This window comes from Chlorocebus sabaeus, chromosome 12 (genome assembly GCF_047675955.1).
Source record: "Chlorocebus sabaeus isolate Y175 chromosome 12, mChlSab1.0.hap1, whole genome shotgun sequence".
NCBI classification, from domain to species: Eukaryota; Metazoa; Chordata; class Mammalia; order Primates; family Cercopithecidae; genus Chlorocebus; species Chlorocebus sabaeus.
The window spans coordinates 47,510,678-47,525,977 of NC_132915.1; positions in this window are offsets into that span (position 1 = coordinate 47,510,678).

Here is a 15,300-nt window from a genome sequence, read left to right on the forward strand (position 1 = left end):
ATACTGTGTTCATTATAAATATTATAAATATGATTAAAGAACTTCATGTACTAGAACCTTAGATTTTTACTTGTTCCTTGGGCAGAATGTGCTTTTGATGATAATGGCTGCTATTTACTGAAAGCTTACTATATGAAAGGCATTCGACTAAGCATTTTACATGTCATTTCCTGTTTTCTCAACAATGCAACATTGTTATCATTCCTGTTGTATGGTGAGTAAACTGAGGCATAGAGAGGTAGGAGGAGGCCTGGGTGAATTGATTATACCTTGAATGTATAGGAGTTACTTAACAATTTGCCTCTCACCAGAGGAGGCTTGAATAGCTCAGTAGCCAAATGATACAATGAAAAGATGAGGGTTTTTGAATGCTGTATTCGAATGCTGATTTCAGCACTTACTAGCTTGACAAATTCCTGAAACTCTTTGTGCCTTTAGTTCCTAATTTGTAAAGTGTGGCTGATAACAGACACGTCTTGGGGCTGTCACAAGATAACCTTAGTAAAGAACCCAGAATGTGATAAGCTCTAGATGAAAGTTCTCCAGTACCTCCTTCTGGAGCAGCTAAAGTACATCTGGTTCTAAAGCACTTGCATAGCCCAGGAAGTCAGTTCTGGGCTCAAGGCAGGCTTTTCTTACGTGGTAAATATTTAATGGGACATGGGGACCCATCTAGGTGCTGGGATTTATTGGACTAAGGATAGGTCCCTGTGGGTACAAGACACATTTGAGTTCAGATCCATGGATAGCCCAATAGAGTGAGTTTAGGAGCCTGACCGTATTGGACCTGGCCACAGCGATAACCTATAATCACTGGATTTTGAGATTGTACAACCATCAGTTAAGAGGCATCACCTTAGCAGGGGACGTTCCTGGCATCCACTGGAGGAGTCACATGCCAGAATGTTCTAGTGGTTCTTGCATTAGTATATATTTGCATACATTGTTTTTGATTGTTCTAATCAGACTTGAAATGAATCCAAGAGCTTTCTGCAACTAATCACACAGTGCCCAGTCCCTCCAGGCTCTGTCTGAAGGCTTAATTCAGCTACCTTATCTCTCTAGGTATGCGGAGACCAAAGCCAAGGGGCTGTTTTCCTGCGGGAATTTACACTGATTCGAAGAGAGAGCCTCCATGAAGATTTCCTGTCTGACCTCTTGAATGGTCACAAAACTGAAGACTCGGTACAGTGTCGCTTCTTCTACTTATTCACAGAAAACACTGAGGTTCCGTGGCTGATTCTGACTTGTGGTGGTGGTTTTCAGCAAATCTGAAGAGGTTTGGATGGTATTTTCTCGTGTCTGTGAGAGGAGGGGGAGGCAAAGTGATAGCACAGTGGACAGACTGTGTAGGGCAACTTTCTGGCTTTTCCTGGGTCTGGTGAGATTTAAACATTATACTCAAGCGTTAAAGTTTGTTTGGGGCTGCATGTGGAGGATTCACATTAAAATACTGATGTTTTGCCAGCGCGTCTGAACATAAAATGGTAATAATTTAAATGAGTAAAGCAAAAAGGAGATTTATAAGTAAAGTCCAGATTGTTTTACGGGTCAGTGGAAATTCTACTATCTTCGAATTCTGGCTTCTTTTTAGAAATGCTTACTTCAAAGTGATAGTGATACTTGTTTTATGAAAGTTTGTTTCTCTAGTGGTGGTTTTAGGGGAAAAAGGTCTAGAAAATGAGCTCTTAAATGAAAGCAATAGTATAGTTGACTGGAGATGTCAAGAGACAGCTTGCAAATCAAACTGTGATTTGTAATTTGGACTTCTTCGTGAGAATTGGACAGATAACTTGTGAAAGTTCTAAATGTGGTTCTGTATAGTGATGACCTTGTGTTCATAGAAGTATTCATATTGGAATTAGAGGATGCCGTGTATATAAGCCAGTGGGTTTCTTATCCCACATAAAAGGGTGGGATCACAGAAAATAACGTCTTAGAATACCCTCAAAACAAACATACAAGTGACTTTATTTCTACCTTCTGTGCCCAACCTCCTGACTGCCCTGTGTCAAGAGCGTATCTTTTGCATATTGTGTCACGTGCTGTGCTTCTCTTTCAGACACTGAGTAAATTGGCTCTCTTCACTGCCATTCACAAGCCACTTCTTATTGTTTTTGTCATTTACATATTTTTGGTGTGGGCATTCACATCTTTCTCAAAGCATATGGCCTAGTATGAGCAGGAATGGCAGTGGAGGCTCCCAATGGTACTATAATACACTGTCATATGGTTCATATATTGGGTTTTTCTTCTCAGTAAGCCTGAATATGCAGAGCCTGCCTCTGCATATGTAATATAAACATTTTCCTTGTTTGTTTACAGCTTTCTTTGTGATCTACTATGGACCTACACGTTGTCACCTAAGTTTTAGTTTTCCTTCTTATGAACAACATCTTGCAATTATATCTTAATTTTGTCCCATTTGCTGTTATGTGAAATCCAAAATATTTTAGCTCATATTGAGTTTTATTTATGCAAAGTCCTGGTGAGTGCTGCTGTGTAGGTACTACATGAAAACTTCATAAACAGGTCTAATTATTATATCATTTTTACCATAAAGGAAATTGAATAATATGAACTAATTATGGACATAATGGAATTGTCACAGTAGTTCTACTGAAACCAATTTTTGTCACTTGATAAGCATCAAAAGGTGTCATAAACGTTATTGTTACTACCTAGTATTACATTGATTTCCATTAAAATGGAAACTGTACATGCTGTTGAATTTCCTCAAATGTAATTTATAATTACCTTTTAATAATTATAATTAGCTTACTCATAGTAATTGAGTGGATGGAGGCATTTTACCTGTTTTATCTGAACGAGGAATTACCTACCAACACAAGTAGTCACTCCACAAAGCTGGAGTTTTACAAGAAAAAGAGGGGAAACAATGAAAACTTCAAAGCTTCTCAACTACCAGAAGCTACTTCAGTCTCCCAATAAGTGTGTGAAGTTCTAACAATTTCTGTGGAAGGCGTGTCTCCATACGTGAGAGCTTCATTTGACCCACAGATAGAAAACTTTGAAAGTGTAACTTTATTTCCTAAATCAACATTGGAAGATGAGTCGCCATAATCTCTGTTTGTCTAGGGGAAGAGTTCAGACATGAGTTGCTACTCGTATTAGTAACCAGAAAGGTGGAATTCCCTTTCATGCCCCTTATTTATGAATTTCTGTCTTATTGGGAGGAGGCTCTTCAGCAGAATGAGAGAATCAACAAGAAACCTTCCTGGTATAGGTCACAAGAATCACTTGACAAAAGCAAGTGGTTGAGAGATGAAAAATAGTTGAGCAGCATACTCTGTTTGTACACACCTATCTGATTTTAAGTATGTCTTCCCTAGTATCCCAAACCTCCCCTACCAGATTAGCAGTTCTGCTCCTTGAAGACAGGATCTCTGTTGATTCTCAGGTCCCTAGGATTTAGCCCAGCACTTGCTTGTGATAAATGCTCATTCGTGTTGAGGGTTTAATCACAAATGAATAGAGAATAGTCATGGTGAGAAAACCCACCATGCCTGTCTTCTATTGCCTTGTTGTTAACATTTTATATTGAAAACACTGTGAGAATTCCATCACAGAATATGCATGAAAAGGGCCTTATAAATGTGAACATCCTTCTAAATGCAAAGCGTTCTTGTTAAAATGGTATGAATGACTTCAGTTTTTAATGAGGTGATAAAAAAAATATTTGGGATTATCTGTCATGATGTCTCTTCAAGCCAGTATATAGGTTTATCATAAGTAATGTAAATTCAGGGATGTTTGCCAACTGGAAATTGATAGTTGTGGAAGTAACAAACGTATCCGCAGCACACACAGCGTTTTGGACAGAAGTAGCATTAACCCTGGGAAACACTGTGTCTCACTCTAGGTGAAAGTATTGCTATTCTCTTCTAAGGGCTTTAACTTTTCTTCTCTCACACCCTTTCTCTGCTAAAAATTCTTCCAGAAAAAATTTCTTTCAAAAATGTAAATCATTTTTGAAAACCAGAGCAGCCTGCCTTATGTGTGGCACTCTTTCACCTAAAAACATAATTTATTTTGACCAAAATAAGTGGTCATTTTGACCTTTCAGTGACACTTTCTCAACCCCTTCTCAACCCCTTCTCAACGAGGGCCTATTGGAGTGAATTAACTTTTGCATTGCATTAGAACAACTTTCTAGCTAGCTTCCTCTGAGAGGGCTAATTTCATTCTCTGCACTTTGAGACGCTATTTACGTGAGCCTTTTGTCTAGAAGCCACAGCAGGCAGCTAAACTTCCAATCATTGCCTGAAATTCTGCATGTATATAATTTGCATTGTTTGCAGAGAAGAAATAAGATGTTTGTCAAAGGCAATAATAATTTTATTCATTATTGAAATAGTCAAGAAACAGATCATGTTGATTTTGATTGTGAGCTGGCTACAAAAACAGGATGATAATTAACAAAATGTGTTAAAGAATGAGGTTTCTTCAGTGTGTAATTAGTGCACACTTCATTTGCCTGTAGCTTTGTGGTAAACACGGTGGTTATTGAAGCCACTGTTGTACCTTGATATAAAAGAGAAGTTATTTAAATATTTATACCAGTTGAGGGGGTTGAGTGTTCCTTTGAATGACTGGTAAAATAGAGGTGTCTTTTGTGGAATGGAGGTGAGCTTTCACGAGGAGATCTTCAGAAATGCCTACCTTTAATCACAGTGTGTAAAGAGTTTGTTTTTTAGGGCAAGTCATTAATTTGCTGAAACTCAAATAAAAAATGCAATTGACTGAAAACGATTCTGCTTTAAAGTAAATTATATTTTCTCTGTTGGTTGGCTGTAAGGTGGTTAACTGGTGTGGGGCAGTACTGTTTCTACGAACTGAAAAATTCACTCAACCAATACATACATACTCAAGTAAAATGGAATATAACTATTTCCATGTATTCTTGAGGGGCTTACCAACCTCCTCCCCACTCCTGTCAATGGAAATGAAATATTAGAATATAAGTGCTAGTACCTGAAGATAATTTAGTTTGCTTAATTATATTTCTAAACTGGCTACTATTTTAGAATATTTAGTGGACATAAATACAAGGAAAGTAGCAATGTGTCAGGAGCATTTGAGTCACTGAAGAATGACTCACTCTTTCATTAGCATCTTCCCACCTGAATTCATTCAGCACATTCCTGACAGAATGTTTAGGAACAAATGTGATCTAATTGCTTCTTCCATAACTGTTTGTGGAATAAAGAGAAGAATGAACTAACATTTAATTGCAAATATACACATGCTCTAAATTGCCTATAACTTCGTAAAGCTTTATTGATTAGTGACCATTATATTTTTTCTTAACTAGTTTTATGCAAAGGAGAACAGTGCAGTGATTTTGGAGGGGTCAGATGTTTAAAAAAGGTAAGTCATTCCAACTTAATCTTTGTTTTTTTGGGATACTCACAACTATAACTTGAGTTGGCTACCAAAATTCTACCTTGGGCAAATACATTGAGACAAGAAGCATAGATTTGGCTTATAGCACATTTGCTACTTTAAGTTATATGATATTACAAAGAAAATATCAGAACATCCTACATAGTTTGTAAAATCTGTTACCCTGTGGGGTTTTTAAGTGTTATTATTTGCCTGTATTTTACAAGACTTACCTAATGTATTATGTCTCTACCAGTAATGAACTATATACATAAAAAACGCTTTAAGTTTCGCACATGAATATTTCATATAACTTCACATTTTCTGATTTTACTTTGTATTCTAAACTAATACTCTAAATCATTTCTACATTTTTATGGAAAGGAAAAAGGAAGCTGGGGAAGGCCGGATATGCACCAAGCACTTTACTAAGGGGTGTATATGTATTTCTCAGAACAACCTGAGGTAGACAATAAATAGCTCCATTTTGCAATATAGAGCCATTTAATGAAAAATGGAAAAAATATATTGGAGAAATGTAATTTTAGATAGATACCACTTACAGTAGTAACAAAACCATAAAAACTGAAGTCTGAAAGAGGTACAAAATGGAGTATTAATGAATAACTCAAAGATATAAAGTTAATTAAGACCACATTATTTACTTGTGTACACATGAAGCCTATGGAACTAATACTTAATTTCATCTCAGAAAGGCAAAACAGATTTAAATAAGAGAAAGAGAAAAGAGGAAAGAGAAAGAAAAAGCCTGGATTATTTTAAATAGCAAACTGTTTCCATTTTTTATTGTTTGAAATAGTAAACTACTGGTTAGCAGGCAGCTCTCAGAAAGGCCAGCCCATGCCCTTCCCTGGAGAGACTGGATGGGTCACATATGGATTCTCTAGGAGAGCTGGGCGTCTAACTGTGGTGGACGCATGACAGGCTTTCTCTCTACTGTGATCATCAGGTTTCTGTGTTAGTGTCTCCGTTTCATTATACCAGGAATACATCATCAACCTTATCAAAATTCCTCAGGATAGATGATAAATGTTTACTGAAGGATTACGGGATCTAATAAATGGAGAGATATAAAATGTTCATGAATGGGAAGTGTTAATGTCATGAGGATGCCAGTTTCCCCACAAATTAGTCCACATATCCAGTATAACTAGAATGATTTTGAAGAAGAAAAAGATGAGTGTTGCTTTATTTGCTACAAAGCTATAAGAATTAAAAGTGTGGTATTACAACATAGATAGACAAATAGAACAATATAGATAAGTAAAGAACTTGTAAATAGACACTTGTAAAAAAGAACTTGGTATATCACAGATGTGCTGTTAGAAATAATTGCTAAAGGATGTAATAAATGGTTACACAAAAACAAATTTCAGACAGATTAAAAGTCTAAGTGTGAAAAGCATGACCTTAAAACTTAAAAACAAACTTGTATAACAATTTACTTAACTAGGACATAAAAAGTGCAACCTGTAAAAGAAAATATTGATACTTTAAATTATATTAACATTTTAATGCCATAGAAATTTAATATGCCTAAAAATGCCATAAACAAGGTAAAAGGACAAGACACAAGCTGGAAGATATTCTTTGCAATGTACATAACTGGCCAAAAAGTTATGTAATATATGAAGAACTTCTAGATTTTGGCTATTAGCCCTCTGTCAGATGGATGGATTGCAAAAATTTTCTTCCATTCTGTAGGTTGCCTGTTCATTGTGATGATAGTTTATTTTGCTCTGCAGAAGCTCTTTAGTTTAATCATATCCCATTTGTCTATTTTGGCTTTTGTTGCCATTGCTTTTGGTGTTTTAGTCATGAAGTCTTTGCCCATGCCTATGTCCTGAATGGTATTACCTAGGTGTTCTTCTAGGGTTTTTATGGTTTTAGGTCTTACATTTAAGTCTTTAATCCATCTTGAGTTAATTTTTGTATAAGGTGTAAAGAAGGGATCCAGTTTCAGCTTTCTGCATATGGCTAGCCAATTTTCCCGACACCATTTATTAAATAGGGAATCCTTTCCCTATTGCTTGTTTTTGTCAAGTTTGCCAAAGATCAGATGGTTGTAGATGTGGAAAACATTATTCCCACCAAACTAACACAAGAACAGAAAACCAAAGACCGCATGTTCTCACTCATAAGTGAGAGTTGAACAATGAGAACACATGGACTCAGGGAGGCGAACATCACACACGGGGTCTTGTTGAGGGGTGTGGGGCTGGGGAGGGATAGCATTACGAGAAATACTTAATGTAGATTTCGGGTTGCTGTGTGCAGCAAACAACCATGGCACGTGTATACCTATGTAACAAACCTGCACGTTCTGCACATGTACCCCAGAACTTAAAGAATATATAAAAGAAAGAACTCCTAGAGATCATTCTTAAAAAGATGAACAGCCCAATAGAAAAAAAAGATCATTAGAAAGAGACATGGATGGCTAATACACATGGAAGAGGTGCTCAGCCTTATTCATTATAAGGGATTTATGAATTAAAATAACAGAAATAGCACTTCATACCCATCAGACGGGCAACAAATTGGAAGAACCAACAAAGGCAATTGTCAGTGAGAAAGTAAGGTTATGAGAAGCACTCCTATACTGCTGGTGGGAGCATAAATTGGTATAACCACTTTAAAGAACAACTTGGCAATGTCTGTAAAGTTGAATATATTCATGTCCTAAATCCCGGCAATTTCACTTTAAAAACCTACCTTAGAGAAGATCTTACACTTACATTCAATTAAGTATTGAATGTTATAGCCTAGAATTAAGTATTGAATGTTATAGCCTAAAAATGAAAGAAATCGTGAATATCCATCAGAAGGGGAATGGGAGAATGACCTATGGCTTATTTATACAATAAACACTATTTAAATAAATAATAGATCTACATGTATTAAAATAGATAGATTTCAAAAATAAAATATTCAGGGGAAGGGATCCCATTTTATAATATGGTATCATTTGTTCTCATTTTAATGTTACATAAATCTTTATTAGATTTCATTTAGAGAAAATATGTGTAAAGACAGGTGCAAAAAATATGCTTCAACTTTGGGATGTTCGCTAACCTCTGTAGGCAGAGGAGGACAGATAATTGGTTGGGATGCTATGCATAGTACACTTTAGCCCTATCTATAATATGTTACTGATTTTTTTAAATATAAAATGTTTCTATTTGTTTAGATGGCTAGTGGTTGCACACATATTTGCTTCATTATTTCAGTGTGCTTTAATGACTGAGATATTTTACAATGCATGTATAATAAAAACTTGGGATAATATCTGGCAAATAGCACAAAATTAATGGTAACTGTTTTTATTAGCAGTGGTTGAACTGGAAAATCACTGAAACAAAGTGACAAAGCTTGGTGCCCAAGATTTAATATATTTTTGCCTCACGATATAATTAAGCAATAGTCAAAAGTATGATAGCAGAACCCAACATCATGGGGCCTCCTATGAGTTCATGAACTCTGCCTCTAGTAAATAATGTCAGGATGATGAATCTCAGTAATGAAGGAGAGGGACTATTTTTTTACACTTGACCTTTGGAATTAACGAAAACCATTATCCTTTAAGGGAAAAATAATTCTTTTTTCTTTATCAAGTTCTAATTTCCTTACAGCTTACACAGCTCCTATCTTTTATTTATGAGCTGTCCACCATTTGCTAGGATTCTGCCATTTATTCCAAACAACAAATAGATACCAAGATTAATTATCTAAAAGACACTGGAAGTAATAAAATGTGAAGCATTAAAAGCCCCAACACTAATGGAGACAGATTTTTAGGATCAAACAACCTCTCAAATTTCGAGTAAAATTCGTTTTAAAAAATGTTAACATTAGTTGGAAATACATAAATAACATGTGTGAATTTTATGACTCTTTTGGGGGGCATTTTCATGTTTCATATTGTGAGGCCCTTCCCAAAGAGAACTTTGTCAATAATGGTGAAATTTCAGTATTACAGAAATTCTTGCTAGGCGTGAACTCCAACTTTTTCTTTAGGTTAGTATTCAAATTCCTGAGATGGTCACCACTTAGAGTTAATATTAAGCAAACTAGAACACTCTGAAATGAATGATGAATATCACATATCTTTAGTATAGTTATCAATGTAAGGAGATGAATATTTGCTGCTTAACTTCAGAACTGTCTTAATAAGCATAAGCATAAGACTTAAATTATACCTCAGAAAACCACTTGAGGCACCAAAGAATAATTTGTTGCTTCCCTGTACTAAATGTCCTTAATATAAAGAGCAAGTTCACCTTACAGAAGGACAACTGTCTTTCCAAGAAGTCCCTTAGTTGTTTGTAAGGTAATCCTGAGGCTATCAACCTGTGCACTGAGTTTAAATGCCTATCCTAAATAGACCATTTATGACTTAGTCATGTGTGGAGGCACCATCCATCAGTAGTGGAAGGCAGCTGAAGAGGAGTGGTTGGGGATTCTTCTAGTGGTTGAACAAGGTCATTTGGCATCAGAGGTCTGCACAGAGGAGTGCTGAGTAGAACTGGAGTGGTCAGACAGCTTTCTGGAATCACATGAGCAAAAGTCAGATATCTGATACCTAAATTTAAGAAAATATGAGAGGATATTTTGGGCTGTGAGCAGTGACAAAATGTCCTTTCGGTGCAGCACACCTTCTCCTAGAATTTTAAAATTTTCTAATATGGATAGACATGATTTTTTTTTTTTTTAGTTTTTAGAGTTAGTGCTATTTCAGAGTAGGTAGAAATTTGCATCTTTAAACTAAAATTGTAATCAGGCTGACCAACTGAAGTAAAACACTAACAAGACATTATTTAAATAATAATATTATTGAATTGATGCAATTTCTAAATGTTCATTTTAAAATTTATATCCTGTTTTCCCTGGTTGTTAATGGTAATTTTTAAGTAAGAGAACAATGTAATAATTTTGTTAAATTTAAAAAATGGTAGCCTTATTACCCTATGGAAAGTTTCCAAAAGGAGAACAATTTAGTTTTGCGTGTGTGTTATTAAGTTCAATTTCAACTTGAGGTTGACAAGGAAGAAAATGAATACTAAAAAAAGAATTAAAGATCTATATTATTTAAACATATAGATGTGACTTTTGCTAGGAGAAAATGTCTGTGTCTGTAATTAAATTGCAACACCAACATTGAAAATAAGGGATTTGGTATCAAGGTGTCATTTATAGAGCTTAAAACTTGAGCAGGGTTTGTGTTGTTGGGTTGAAGCTTCATTTCCAACTGGCTGTGAGACTTTAGGCAAGTCACAGAACTCTCTAAACCTTGTCTTCTTGACCTTTAAAATAAATGTGTTCTGGATGATCTTGAACCCTAAGATACTGTGTTTCAAATTTGATATTTAATGGAAACTTTAAATTCTTAGAGTTCTTCCTAGTAGACTCAACTTCCTTCCCAGTTCTCCACAAACATCAACTGGCTGCCCATCCATTCTACATACACTGTGCATTTATCTACATAATATTGGTAACAAATAATATGCACTTTGCTCTTGATGCAGTGGGTACTTGTACGTCAAAGCCCATTATGTGTTTTTGGAATGTCATATTCCTGAAACACAATTTAACATCAAAACACCTTAGTCTGATTCCTGCTTAACTCTAACCTTGCTTCTGACAATATCTGTTTAGAACTTCTTAGCTCCAGCTTGCTGAGACCACTTTTTGTTTCATATCATATTATCAGTTCAGTGCTTTGCTCCCAGGACCTCTTCTGCCTGGTATGTCTTCCTTCCCTCCTCTCTAGACTTTCCTTTCTTAATACGAGTCCTACCTGCTTCAGGAAGCCAGCTCTCATTCTGGTCCTCAGGTTGGGCTTTTCTCTCCAAGCTCCTATGGGTCTCACTGTCTTTGCTCATGGAACCAGCTCGTGGCATGCCTACTCAGGCTGCCTGAAAGACCCTACACAGATACAGAGAATCCTTGACTCAGACTGAGGGACAGTCTAGTACCAGGCTCTTACTCTTCAGAAATCATCTTCCAAGAAGGGAATTTTAGTCTACGTCTGGGAGAAAAAAGCAGGTATATTGAGATTTCAGAGGGCAGGATTTAGGGAAGGGGCTAAGAACAGAGAATGCAAGAAAAGGCAAACAAAGGTTTGGCTAGAGGTGCAGTTGGACACAAGGCAATTAAAAAAATTCATACTAGGAAATAAGTCTGTGGTCTTGTTTCAAGAATGTTGTCAATTTGTTGTTGCATGCTGCTGGGGACTGAAACCCTCCTACCTGCAACTTTACTTATCTTTTTATACATATAGATCATTTGCCCTAGCATATTTTTAAGCAAGGAATATGTTTGACAATACTTTGTTTTTCCAGCACATGGAACAGAATCTTAAGCAGAGTAAAAATAATAACATCATAACAACAATAGTAATAATAACAATTAAAATGTTAACAATAGTAATGAGAGTACATATCATTTATTGATGCCATAGTGATAATACCTGTATTAATAACAATATTGATAACAATAACAATAATTATAGTTATTGACTATCATGATAGTAACTATCATTTATTACCCTTTTCTGTATCAGGTGCTGCCTTAAGCACTTTGCATACATATCTTCATTAATCTTAGAGACAGGGTAACATTTTCCTCTTGTAATGGAAGAAGAAATGAAAAGCAGTTTTTCCAGGGTCACAAAGATCTGTTACTTACATTGTTAAAATGATGCAGTTTAAAGAATACAGGAATTCAACTTAACAACCATTTACTGAGCATCAACTGTATTCAGCACAGTAATATAGGTACTAACAGGGGATATAAAAATGAATTAAATGGTTTATACTCTCTAGGAGTTCAGAATGTTAACATTTTAATTCTGACTGTTGGGATATTTTTGTTTTTAGGTCAGTTCACTGGGATAATAGCAAAGTACTTAGATTACAAGTATCATTAATTCAGGATATCTCATCCTCTTAATAGGAAAATCTTCAGAAACAGCACTTGATTTTTTTAAAGAAATCTTAAACTCAGTTACATATGAAGCAGGTTCGGAGGAGCTGATGAGCACAGAAAATTTTACTGCAAATTATTATAATTTGCAGTTATATTTCCACATAGGGCTATTGCTTTGCGCACTCGATTGCCTTTTGATGAATTTGAGCATTGACATATGTATGTTTAGATGGTTTCCTGACTCCAGTTAGAAAGTACAATTTAGTAAATTGGTTTGAATATAAGACCAGTTACCAGCGCTGGCCAAGTTTCTATAGGGACTGTTTACCTTTATGTATTACATATGCCCCAAAGAGTGAATGAATGAGTGTGTGGAGAATGTGTATAGGAAGCTAAGTAAGTTGTTGAAAACTATGGTATTCTGTGCTGGGCACCAATCTGGTATAATTCTTATTAATAGCAGAAGAAATTGGCCTTAGTTTTTTATGTACCCTAACTTCCTGACAATTGTAATGCATGACACTGATGGGAATATGGCTAAAACATTGTGTCATTTAATATTAAGTCCATTGTGTGGGCCTGAAACTTCCCCAGACAGTGGCATAAAAATAGACATTTGTTTTTTCCTTATGTAAAAGAAACTTTCCAGAGATAGAAATGTCAGGACCAGTATGATCAAAGGTGCTAGGGATGCAGCTTATTCTATTTTCCTTCTAAATCATCCAAGCCTCCCATTTGCAAGGATACTTGGTGATCCAAAGTGGCACCAGAACTCCAGTCATTACACCTATATTCCAGCCAGTGAGAAACAGGAAAGGACAAATGGAGAAAAGTTGCATATTAGGTGGCTCGTAAGAGATTTTCCAGTTGCTACCCCTCACTTTCTTTTTACATCTCATTGGCAAGAATTTGGTTACATACCCATGCCTAGGTGCAGGGAAATCTGGGCAGCCATACAGCTAGCTTAAGGAAGAAGGGAGAATGGGTATTGGAGTGAGCAGCTAACAGTCTGTGCCACAGTGATATAGTAGATGAAACAATAATTGAATCAAATCCCCCAAGTTTGCATGCTGAATACGAAATTCACTTGCCAGTGACTTTAAGATTTTTGGTGGGTGATGAAAATGTTTTAGAATTAGATAGTGGTCATGACTACACAATATACTAAAAACTACTTAATTGTATATACTTTGAAGGATGACTTCTATGAATTACATACTGGTTTTCAAAAAGAATCCTGTGGTCTATACAGTTTAAGAAGGGAAAACAAAGACTCAAAAATGTTGTTCTCTAGAATATAAAGACAATAGCTTAAAAAAGAGTGGAGGCTCTCCCAACATGTCTTGTGGCTCTGTTTATATAAAGAGAAATGCTCCCACACTAATACTGTATGCCTGATGCTGGCGTGTAAGGCAAAGTGAGAGATAAATGGTTAAACTGCAGAGTGGCAGGTGGTGATAATAATAGTGATGAAGATAGCAGCAGCACATATTTATTATTTATCGGACACTAAGTTATGGATGTGACAGTTATAATGGCAGACATTTCAGATCATATCAGAAATAATCTTATGAGAAAACTGAGGCACTGACTGATTCACCACCTTGTCAAGGTTACATGCTTTGTAAGTAGTAGAATGTGGGTTCCAATTCGGGCAGCCTGATTCCACAGTCCATACTCCTGATTGCTATACTGTGCTATATGTTGCCTCTAAACACTGAAGCAGGAGCCATGGACTCTCATTTACAAGTAAGGAAACTGAAGCTGAACAAGCTTAAATATCTGGCTCTAATGATCATACAGCTAGTAAGAAGGTGTCACTGGGTTCCAAACTAGACCTAGATGATTCTAAAACCGTTGATTCTTATATGTTACTGCCTGCCAGGTAATCAGACTTTCTCTTACTGCCGAAAGTGTCCTCCCCAACTGATCTTTGATAAAGGAGCAAAGGCAACACAATGAAGCAAAGACAGTCTTTCAACAGATGGTGCTGGAACAACTGGATGTCCATATGCAAAAAATTAAATCTGGGCACAGACCTTACAACCTTCACAAAAATTAACACAGAATGGATTATGGACCTAAACAGAAACACGAAACTAAAAAACTCTTAGAAGATAACATGGGAGAAAACCTAGATGACATTGGTTATGGCGATGATGTTTTATATAGGACACCAAAGGCATGATTCATGAAATAAATAATTAATAATGAAGACTTCACTATAACTAAAAACTTCTGCTTTGTAAAAGATAATGTCAAGATAACGAAAAGGCAAACCACAGACTGGGAGAAAATATTTGCAGAAGACATTTGAAAAAGGATTATTATCTAAAATATACAGAACTTAAAACTCAACAATAAACAAACAATCCAGTTCAAACATGGGCCAAAGATCTTAACGGATACCTTACCAAAGAAAATATACAGTTGGCACATAAGCATATGAAAACATGCTACACATCATATGTCACCAGCGGGATGCAAATTAAAACAACAATGAGATACCGCTATACATCTATTAGAATGGTCAAAATCCAAATACTGACATCACGAAATGCTGGTGAGGATGTGGAAGAACAGGAACTCTCATCCATTGCTGGGAATGTGAAATGGCACAGCCAGAGCCACTTTGGAAGACAGTTTGGCAGTTTCTTACAAAAGTAAACATACTCTTACCATACTTCCCGGTAATCACGTTCCTTGGTATTTATCCAAAGGAGTTAAAAACATATGCCTCCACAAAAACCTACATACAGATGTTTATAGTAGCTTTATTCATAATTGCCAAAACTTGGAAGCAACCAAGATGTCTTTCAGTGGGTGAATGGATAAATAAATGAATATATCCAATGAAATAGTATTTTGCACTGAAAAGGAATGGAAGAAACTTAACTGTGTATTACTAAGTGAAAGAAACAAATTTGAAAAGGCTACATACTGTAT